Source organism: Salvelinus sp. IW2-2015, unplaced genomic scaffold (genome assembly GCF_002910315.2).
Source record: "Salvelinus sp. IW2-2015 unplaced genomic scaffold, ASM291031v2 Un_scaffold3794, whole genome shotgun sequence".
NCBI classification, from domain to species: domain Eukaryota; kingdom Metazoa; phylum Chordata; class Actinopteri; order Salmoniformes; family Salmonidae; genus Salvelinus; species Salvelinus sp. IW2-2015.
The window spans coordinates 42,166-53,844 of record NW_019945068.1 but is presented as its reverse complement, the minus strand read 5'-3'; the positions used below and the strand labels follow the sequence as shown (position 1 = coordinate 53,844).

At 43.3% G+C, this 11,679-nt stretch overlaps 1 pseudogene; it reads left to right on the top strand.

Moving 5' to 3' along the window:
* Window positions 1–202: 202 nt before the first annotated feature.
* Window positions 203–11,679, top strand: part of LOC112076495 (intelectin-like) — a 34,510-nt pseudogene continuing 23,033 nt past the window's right edge.

The window sequence follows — 11,679 nt, the reverse complement described above, 5'->3', positions numbered from 1 at the left end:
AGAGAGATCTTCTGAACCTTCTTTATACACTTCAGTTAAAGAAGTTTACATTTCAGTTTTACATTCCTGTCCAGACAATATTTCAACTCTTGGTTAATTAAAGCGCCAGAACAATACAACTATTAATGAAATATCACTGATCTGAGAGCAGCCAGGAACACGATCCCTGTCTAACTCTCATGCCCATGTTCCCCACACACAGGTCCAGGTACAGCCTCCAGAACTGTGTCAGACCTCCTCCCAATCCTCCCACCTGTACTGTGTCAGTGAAACCACCTTGACGTTTCGTTTGGTTCGGTTGGAGCAACTCGTCCTTAAACCCCGTTATCTACGCCTTCAACACTGAGTTCCGCGAGGCGTTCCTCCGCTTGCTGGGTTGCCGTGGAGACAACGGGTGCTTCGGCGGCTGGACGACGAGCGTCACGCGCGCGGAGAGCTTTGTCTTGGCGAGCAACGAGGCCGTCGGCGCCGTGACGGAGAGAAGAACTCGCTCCACACAATGGAGATGGGCGTGGCTTACGATACCGGCTGTGGCGCCGTAGAAGGTAGCGTACAATTGGTGTAATCCGCGACCCGGTTAGGGGGAGGGTGCTACCGGTTAGAGGAGCTGTAGAGGAGCCGGTGTGTGATCGTGAGGTGGATCCGGTTAGAGGAAGAGGGGACAGCGGGGGGTCTCTCTAGGACGCCACCGGCAACGTTAACGAACTGTAGAGGGGATAACGAACCACCAGAGGCGGTGTGCGACTGTCCCATGGAGGATTGTAAAATAGACGTAACGGATAGGGGACAACGGACTCAGATGATTCCCTCACAAATTTCTAATGAACTTTCAAACTGTGAACTGATACCGTTGATGTCTGTAGTCGTTTCATTTTAAATGAATCCACTACTAGTATTGTCTCAGCTGTTAATGGATTACATATATCCAGGAAATAGCTATAACCGTTTTCCAAAACATTCATTGGCCAATTTGATGAAAAAGCATTGAGGATTGATTGAACAGGGACATTTTCCACCATTGCTCTAGACTAAGGTTTCTCGACTGTAGTTCCTGAACCCCCAGAGCTCTGTAATATATTGCTGATCTGACCTGTTTTTATGGAAGTGGTCCCTCAAGGAGAAAAGGATAGTAATAGTAATGATGTTAGAGTAGTTGGTAAACAACCACATTGAAAAACACTGTTCTATGCTGCCATTGCATTAGGTCAACATTATTAGGTCAATATGAACTTCTGATTGGTGTAGGTCAATATCATTAGGTCAATATCAACTCCTGATTGGTCTACTTGCGAGGGGGATTATGAAGAGTGAATAGATCTTCCCTGAGCTGATCTAGATTTCTATTTCTACTGCCGTCTCTCAACTGTCATTACATCATATCTGTTCTGGACCCGGGGGCTTTGTTTGTTGGGGAAGTGTGACACCCCATCTGCATCTGAATGGTATCCTCTTCCCTATGTAGTGCACTACTTTTGACCAGAGCCTATAGGGCTGTAGTACATTACTTTTGACCAGAGCCTATAGGGCTGTAGTGCACTACTTTTGTCAGGATCCAATGGCACCCTATTCCCTATATAGTGCAGTAATTTTGACCAGGGTCCTTTGGGACACAACTCTCTGTATTTCTCAGATTATCAGGGATTATCTCTCCAGGCCTGGGGATCTTGTGTGATGTCATGTCACAGTGACGATGATGAAAAGTCCATCCTGGGTATTTCTAAGCATCTATTATACAGTAACAAAGTCTCACAACCAGAGCTCCTCCTCTCTTTCTCTCTACATCTCTTTCTCTCCCTGTCTTCCCCGCTCTCTCTCCAACCTCTCCCTCCTCTCCATCTCTCTCTCACTTATTTTTCCCTCCCTCCTCCCTCCTCCTCCCTCCCTCCTCCCTCCTCCCTTCCCTCCCTCCCTCCCTCCCTCCCTCCTCCTCCTCCCTCCTCCCTCCTCCCTCCCTCTCCTCCCTTGTCCCATCTCTACTCACTCTCTTAACACGTCCTCTCTACTTTTCTCTCCCTTCTCTCTCTCTCCCCCTCTCTTCTTATCCCTCTCTCATGCGAGCAAGAAATCATTAATTTGTTAACATCATATCCCTGATTAGGGTTAGTGCGACCTGCCTCATGCATGGTTGGCAACAGAAGGACAAACTGAATCTTCATGAATGACTGGTTTGAATTGTGAGTTTGACCACCACATTTTATTTTCATAATGAGCCAAAAGGTATTGCTTTAAACCCAAAAGTTGCAAAGGAAACGTGATCTATTTAATAACACAACGGGCAGTTAGTTGTCATAACCTCGTACGTTCACACTACTTTTTATGCAGGCTACTTCATTACTAATTTCTCAGAACAGGGGGAAAAACAATCACCAGATTCACAGGGAATACATGACATAGTATGAAGATGCAATACTCAAAGCCGCAGCTTCATACTACTTGTCCAACATAGAGAACTGATGCTTGTATACTGGTTGTTGAGTTGGATTGGCATGGTATGAGGGGTCCGTGGGTGACTTTTGGATTGTCTTACTCATTGATAGGAAGACTTTTGGTCCAAATCAGATGTTGGGTACTATATTTACTGAATATTATCTGAATCTATTTATTATAAACTACAATTTTGATCCAATCAATTCATTCATTTTCTCAAATAGTATTTGAACCCAGGATGCATATTGTAACCCGTGAGGTTGGTTGGCTTTGCGTGCCGGTTTCCTGAATCAAATCTCTCCGATCCATAACCTAACATCGAAGATGTGTGTAGTGCTTGCCTCTGACTAAAAGCTAAGCCCAGGGAGAGAGAGTGTCTGTGTGTCTGTGTTTAAAGTGAAAGAGAGGAGAGAGGGGGAGGAAGAGTGAGAGAGAGAGAGAGAGAGAGAGCGAGAAGAGAGGAGGGAGAGAATGGAGAGAGAGAAAATGGAGAGACAGAGAGAGACAGAGAGAGACATAGATGCTGTGTTAGTTGGCGTAACCTCTCTCCTCTCTCCCTCCCTCCCACCTCTAGGTTCTCTCCCTGGACTTTTAACCTGTCATCATGTGTTTGGTCCCTGATTGGTGGAAAGCTGAGCAGCAGCAGTGTTTCTCCTCTTCTCTTCTTTTTGTTTATTTGTTGTTGTTGTTGTTGTTGTTGTTGTTGTGAATGACTGAGTCTGTCTCCCGAATGGAACCCTATTCTATTCCCTATATAGTGCACTACTTTAGACCAGGACCCTATGGCACCCTATTCCCTATATAGCTAGTGCACTACTTTTGACCAGGGTCATTTGGGACATACTGAGTCATACTGATGTAGGATCGTAATTTGATCACCCTGTTGCAGGAGAACTTTCCTGCTATGCAGGAAAATGTAAATGTGTAGTGCGTTTTAGGTTGAAAAGGCTTCTGAAGTTTACAATTTCCACATTGAAATTTCAAACTTGATTTTTCCATTACGAAAAATGCATCAAACCTTAACAAAATGTCCATTAATTATAATCCACATAATAATCCACATTTCTTGTTGCTGCAGGATTATTTAGCAAACTGGCTCAAATTTAGATCCAACATCTGTATGAAACAAGGTCAATGTGATGTACTGTGAACAGGACAGGAAAGGTCTTTGGAGAGAGGGAGAGTGGGGAGAGGGAGAGAGGGATGTGGGAGAGATGGATGGAAAGAGAAACAAAAACAGAGATAGAGGGACAGGGAGACGATGACAGAAAGGGACACAAAGAGAGAGAGAGAGAGACAGAGAGTGAGAAAGAGAGACAGAAAGAGCACATGGGAGTGTTGGACCTTCTAAGCCATGTTCCTGAACCGCAACACACTGGTACATCCTGGCACTTCTGTTATGGATTCATTCAACACACCTCCAGAGTCTCAATAAAACATGCAGTAACACAACAACCAATGACTGTCCCCTTTCTTCTTCTTCCTGTTATTGTCTCATCTAGTTACAGTGTTCTAGAATGATGTTCGCGTCCAACATTCTGACACACACATCTGACACACAAATACAATTAAAAGACCAACATATTTATTTGAAGTAAATGTTTTATTGGTATGTTATTTTTTAATTGTGTATTATTATAATATATATATATATTTTTTACAAATGTTTAAATGTGTAAAGCTTTTGGCTGTAGTCCGTGTCAAATCCATAATGCGTCGACTGACTGATCTACACATAATGTTGAGTCGTTCACTGGCAAAACTCAGGTTCACTGGACCCCTCTGGGGCGCCAGAGCTTTGCTTTAGATAATGGATCAATGTTTGTTGGAAGGCCTATTTGGTGGTCATTTTCTCATGTTATTAAGCCTAATATTTCACCAAGCTTTAGGAATACACGGTGTCGTAATAATGCCATTTGTAGACTGCTGGCTGGTGACAATAATGTATTTACTTGTTCAGTGATTAATTATTAAAGTTGAACATTCAAACATTGCAGATTGTAAACTAAATGTTCGATGCAACAGCATACGAATCAGCAACCAACTGATTTATTTTAGAGTCCACAACAGTCCCTGTGTTGAATAAGAGCTGATAGCAGCGTTACCTGCGCCGCCCTCGCGCTCTCTCCAGCTCGGAGAGAAAGTTCTCCGAAAAACCAATCTATTAATGCCACATTATACAGTCAGTCCACCCTCAAAACACGAGCTTACTAGGGTTTATTTCATTATGCAGTGTACTATCTATAGCTCATATCATATTTAGCTGCTATTTATAAACGTTTTTTATTAAAATGACATATCAAATAGCCTAACAACGAGGATGAATTTCAGCCACTATTTATTGTTGAGCGGTTTTGTCTGCCGAATAGCCTACACAAATGGGCTGTAATATTCAAGGTAACGTCAATTAAACTCAAATTGAGGGACTTCCCTTGTGCTGGCTTGCCATTTGACAAAACAAATAATGTCGCTCTTTTGTCCATAATAATGTCATTGTAAGTAGCCTACCCGTATCTGCCAGCTGTTGGCTGGAGTGCACGAGCCTAAACCAGAGTGGGCACATTCACAAAGCACATATAACGCTACATTCCTTTTGACAACCCATCATTACAGTTGAATTTAACTTCACAAGTCATTTTTTTTAATGTGTACTATGTCATCACGCACAGCCTTTTATCTACAACACTCAATTGTGATGAACCGAGCGTTCCACCAATTCAGGCCTTCATAAGCTGTGTGAGAGTCGTTCCACCAATTCAGCCTTCATACAGCTATATAAGGGTCGTTCCACCAATTCAGGCCTTCATACAGCTGTGTGGAGTCGTTCCACCAATTCAGGCCTTCATACAGCTGTGTAAGGGTCGTTCCACCAATTCAGGCCTTCATACAGCTGTGTAAGGGTCGTTCCACCAATTCAGGCCTTCATACAGCTGTGTGAGGGTCGTTCCACCAATTCAGGCCTTCATACAGCTGTGTGAGGGTCGTTCCACCAATTCAGGCCTTCATACAGCTGTGTGAGGGTCGTTCCACCTATTCAGGCTTCATACAGCTTTGTGAGGCGTTCCACCAATTCAGGCCTTCATACAGCTGTGTAGAGGGTCGTTCCACCAATTCAGGCCTTCATACAGCTGTGTAAGGGTCGTTCCACCAATTCAGGCCTTCATGCAGCTATATAAGAGTCGTTCCACCAATTCAGGCCTTCATGCAGCTATATAAGAGTCCCACCAATTCAGGCCTTCATACAGCTGTGTAAGGTCGTTCCACCAATTCGGCCTTCATACAGCAGTGTAAGGGTCGTTCCACCAATTCAGGCCTTCATACAGCTGTGTAAGGGTCGTTCCACAATTCAGGCCTTCATACAGCTGTGTAGGGTCGTTCCACCAATTCAGGCCTTCATACAGCTGTGTAAGGGTCGTTCCACACAATTCAGGCCTTCATGCAGCTGTGTAAGGGTCGTTCCACCAATTCAGGCCTTCATGCAGCTGTTGTAAGGGTCGTTCCACCAATTCAGGCCTTCATGCAGCTGTATAAGGGTCGTTCCACAATTCAGGCCTTCATGCAGCTATATAAGAGTCGTTCCACCAATTCAGGCCTTCATGCAGCTATATAAGAGTCGTTCCACCAATTCAGGCCTTCATGCAGCTATATAAGAGTCGTTCCACCAATTCAGGCTTCATGCAGCTATATAAGAGTCGTTCCACCAATTCAGGCCTTCATGCAGCTATAAGAGTCGTTCCACAATTCAGGCCTTCATACAGCTATAAGAGTCGTTCACCAATTCAGGCCATCAAGCAGCTATAGATAAGGTCGTTCCACCAATTCAGGCTTCATGCAGCTATAAGAGTCGTTCCACCAATTCAGGCCGTCATACAGCTATAAGAGTTGTTCCACCAATTCAGGCCATCAAGCAGCTATATAAGAGTTGTTCCACCAATTCAGGCCTTCATGCAGCATATATAAGAGTGTTCCACCAATTCAGGCCTTCATGCAGCTATATGAGACTCGTTCCACCCAATTCAGTCCTTCATGCGGCTATATAAGAGTCGTTCCACAATTCAGGCCTTCATGCAGCTGTATAAAGAGTCGTTCTACCAATTCAGGCCTTCATGCAGCTATATAAGAGTCGTTCTACAATTCAGGCCTTCATGCAGCTATATAAGAGTCGTTCTACCAATTCAGGCCTTCATACAGCTATATAAGAGTCGTTCTACCAATTCAGGCCTTCATACAGCTGTATAGAGTCGTTCTACCATTCAGGCCTTCATGCAGCTATATAGATCGTTCACACAATTCAGGCCTTCATGCAGCTATATAAGAAGTCGTTCCACAATTCAGGCCTTCATCAGCTATATAAGAGTCGTTCCACAATTCAGGCCTTCATGCAGCTATGTAAGAGTCGTTCCACCAATTCAGGCCTTCATGCAGCTAAATAAGAGTCGTTCCACCAATTCAGGCCTTCATGCAGCTATATAAGAGTCGTTCCACCAATTCAGGCCTTCATAAGCTATATAAGTCGTTCCACCAATTCAGGCCTTCATGCAGCTATATAAGAGTCGTTCTACCAATTCAGGCCTTCAAGAGCAGCTATATAAGAGTCGTTCCCCCTTTCAGGCCTCATAAGCTATATAAGAGTCGTTCCACCAATTCAGCCTTCATGCAGCTATATAAGAGTCGTTCCACCTATTCAGGCCTTCATGCAGCTATATAGAGTCGTTCTACCAATTCAGGCCTTCATACAGCTATATAAGAGTCGTTCTACCAATTCAGGCCTTCATACAGCTGTAATAAGAGTCGTTCTACCAATTCAGGCTTCATGCAGCTATATATAAGAGTCGTTCTACCAATTCAGGCCTTCATGCAGCTATATAAGAGTCGTTCCATCACAATTCAGGCCTTCATGCAGCTATATAAGAGTCGTTCACCAATTCAGGCCTTCATGCAGCTATGTAAGAGTCGTTCCACCAATTCAGGCCTTCATGCAGCTAAATAAGAGTCGTTCCACAATTCAGGCCTTCATGCAGCTATATAAGAGTCGTTCCACCAATTCAGGCCTTCATAAAGCTATATAAGAGTCGTTCACCAATTCAGGCCTCATGCAGCTATATAAGAGTCGTTTCTACCAATTCAGGCCTTCAAGCAGCTATATAAAGAGTCGTTCCACCTATTCAGGCCTTCATAAGCTTATAAGAGTCGTTCCACCAATTCAGGCCTTCATGCAGCTATATAAGAGTCGTTCCACCTATTTCAGGCCTTCGTGCACTATATAAGAGTCGTTCCACCATTCAGGCCTTCATGCAGCTATATAAGAGTCGTTCCACCAATTCAGGCCTTCATGCAGCTATATAAGAGTCGTTCCACCTATTCAGGCCTTCGTGCAGCTATATAAGAGTCGTTCCACCTATTCAGGCCTTCGTGCAGCTATATAAGAGTCGTTCCACCTATTCAGGCCTTCGTGCAGCTATATAAGAGTCGTTCCACCTATTCAGGCCTTCGTGCAGCTATATAAGAGTCGTTCCACCAATTCAGGCCTTCATGCAGCTATATAAGAGTCGTTCCACCTATTCAGGCCTTCGTGCAGCTATATAAGAGTCGTTCCACCTATTCAGGCCTTCGTGCAGCTATATAAGAGTCGTTCCACCTATTCAGGCCTTCGTGCAGCTATATAAGAGTCGTTCCACCTATTCAGGCCTTCGTGCAGCTATATAAGAGTCGTTCCACCTATTCAGGCCTTCGTGCAGCTATATAAGAGTCGTTCCACCTATTCAGGCCTTCGTGCAGCTATATAAGAGTCGTTCCACCTATTCAGGCCTTCGTGCAGCTATATAAGAGTCGTTCCACCTATTCAGGCCTTCATGCAGCTATTAAAGAGTCGTTCCACCTATTCAGGCCTTCGTGCAGCTATATAAGAGTCGTTCCACCAATTCAGGCCTTCATGCAGCTATATAAGAGTCGTTCCACCTATTCAGGCCTTCGTGCAGCTATATAAGAGTCGTTCCACCTATTCAGGCCTTCGTGCAGCTATATAAGAGTCGTTCCACCTATTCAGGCCTTCGTGCAGCTATATAAGAGTCGTTCCACCTATTCAGGCCTTCGTGCAGCTATAAGAGTCGTTCCACCTATTCAGGCCTTCGTGCAGCTATATAAGAGTCGTTCCACCTATTCAGGCCTTCATGCAGCTATATAAGAGTCGTTCCACCAACTCAGGCCTTTTAAGAAGTGCAACTTGGTAAATCAAAAAACACTCTGATTTCACCCATTGTCAACATTCTGTCACAGAGCACAAAATAAATGTAAAATACAAAATAAAGGTTAAATACAATAAATGACTACATTACCAAATCAAGTAACAGGGTCGACGTCATTTTATGGCCTGTAGGCCTCATTGACCTAAGCTCATAAAACTTGTTTTTGAGTAAAAAAAACATAATGTATGGATTATTTTGACTATAACAAATACTCAGATGAAACATATTGTTCTATTTTATCACAGCCTACTTTTGTGTCAAAGTATAACAAGGACTCTCTCCTCCTCACCAGTGTCATGATCAAAGATATGATCAAGAGCCTCACATACTGTACATCGTTTGTGTCATTGTGCTGCCACAGAATGAATTGTGAGCAGTGTTTCAAAAAAGCTTTTATACCAGAGCTGCGAGAAAAGTTGAATATATTATTGAAACAATGCTGCGATTGTTTGTGAGAAGCCAACAGGTTGTGGTTTCCGTGGGCGAAAGATTCTATTGGGGAAAGGTTCCCGTGGGGGTTGCCATGGAAGCCAAGAAGGGGAGTGAGGTGTGTGTGTGTGTGTGTGTGTGTGCTCAAACACACATGCATGTTGGGGTCTTTGTGTGGACAAAGTAATGGAACCTTATATGAAAATCAGATTAAATGAACTACATTTTTCAAAGAGAAAACTTATAAATCGTTCCAATTCGACCGGAACACAACAGGAGGGTTAAATCAGCCATAAATCCCATTGTGACATGGGGAGAGGAAGCATGTTGTGTTGCTACAGGGAGGGGCAATTTAATACAAGTTTCACAAAACATGATTTTTTGTGTAAAACAAAATCTAGCCTGTCTATCTATGGGGAACATGGTCGACGTGTTATTCTAGCCTGTCTATCTATGGGGAACATGGTTGAAGTGTTATGCTAGCCTGTCTATCTATGGGGAACATGGTTGAAGTGTTATTCTAGCCTGTCTATCTATGGGGAACATGGTTGACTTGTTATTCTAGCCTGTCTATCTATGGGGAACATGGTTGAAGTGTTATGCTAGCCTGTCAATCTATGGGGAACTGGGAGAAATGGTGGGATGAAGTGTTTTAAAATCAGATTTAATGAAATATCCACGTGGTTAATATTAAAGGACACTTCATTTAAACATGAGGCTTTTAAAATTCAGTATTGGTGCACAATTTCTACTTAAAATATCAAAGGGATGCAAAAGGTACTCATTTCAAGGGTATTTTCATAATGTCTACAGTATATAAGGGTATTTTCATAATATCTACAGTATATAAGGTTATTTTCATAATATCGACAGTATATAAGGGTATTTTTTAAATTGTATTCCTCTGCAAACTAGGCAGACATTTTATGTATTTTTAAAGTTTATTTCTCTGAAGACTTCTAAAGACATAGGTTACATCCCACATAGCACCCTATTGGTCCTGGTCAAAAGTAGTGCACGACAGCCCTATAGGCCCTGGTCAAAAGTAGTGCACTACATAGAGAATAGGGTGCCATTTGGGACGCAGGCGGTCTATAAGAGTTTGCCTAATGACTGTCCTTGTTTCATATCCTTCATTCCCTTCAGATCTAGTACCATTACTGCTTAGGGAAGCTATTAACTGGAGCACACCTCCACCCATTTCCACTTGGGTGTGCGACGGCCAAATGTGCCCTGAGGGCAGCAGGTGCGGCAGATAATGGTTCCCGTGGGAACTGTTAATTGGTTTTAACTGTCTGGGGTATGTGTCAGGGTTAAATTGAGAAGTAAGTACACATGACAGGTCAGAGAGGCGGGAGGGTTAGTCAACTGATGCTACACTGCTGGAGAGAGAGAGAGAGAGAGATAGAGAGAGAGAGAGATGTACAATATTTGTCATGATGAACTGTGGAAAGTAAATGTGAATACACGTTTAAGATATACAATATCCTTGAGTGTCTGTATGTGTGAGAATTCAGGTAGTTTAAGACTAGCCTGGAGAAATCCAGTCTGTTTGTGCTAACTTTTCACTCCTTTCCATTCCATGAGGAGAATGTTAGCACAAACAGACTAGATTTCTCCAGGCTAGCCTGAGACTTGTCAGGCCAAACCAARGGTAGAATTCCTCCCCGCCTAGACATCCAATGTGCAGGCATTGCATTGCATCAACCAATGGTTGCTTGCCACGTCATCGACTGTGCAGTCGGGTATCCGATTGCTGTGTTATATGATGTGGTTAGCGGACTTGTCACATGTCCATCCAGGCCATTGTGAGATCTGGCATCTGCTGTAACGCAGTCGGGCAGGAACTCCACCATTACGGTGGCCGCTCATCATTAGGGTTAATGACTTTCACCTGGTCGGTTCTTTCAGATCACTCCAGTGAATGAGGTAATGTAATATTGATCCAGATTAAGGAGACTAGACAATCAGAGACCGTGGGAATGTAATATTGATCCAGATTAAGGAGACTAGACCGAGGTGATATAATATTAATCCAGATTAAGGAGAGTAGACAATCAGAGACCGAGGTAATGTAATATTGATCCAGATTAAGGAGAGTAGACAATCAGAGACCGAGGTGATGTAATATTAATCCAGATTAAGGAGAGTAGACAATGTGAGACCGAGGTGATGTGATATTAATCCAGATTAAGGAGAGTAGACAATCAGAGACCGAGGAGACCCGAGATGCAATGTGATATTAATCCAGATTAACGGAGGTAGACAATCAGAGACCGAGGATGATTGACATTAATCCAGATTAAAGGAGAGTAGACATCAAGAGACCGAGATGATGTGATATTAATCCATATTAAGAGAGTAGACAATCAGAGAGACCAGGTGATGTAATATTAATCCAGATTAATTAAGACAGATGACGCGAGCAGATCAGATGTGGAGACCAAGGGGATGTGATATATTAATTCCAGATTAAGGAGAGTAGACACGAGACCGACCTGCGTGATGTGGATATTAATCCAGATTAAGCGAGAGTAGACAATCAGAGGACCGTGGTGATTATGTGATATTAAATCCA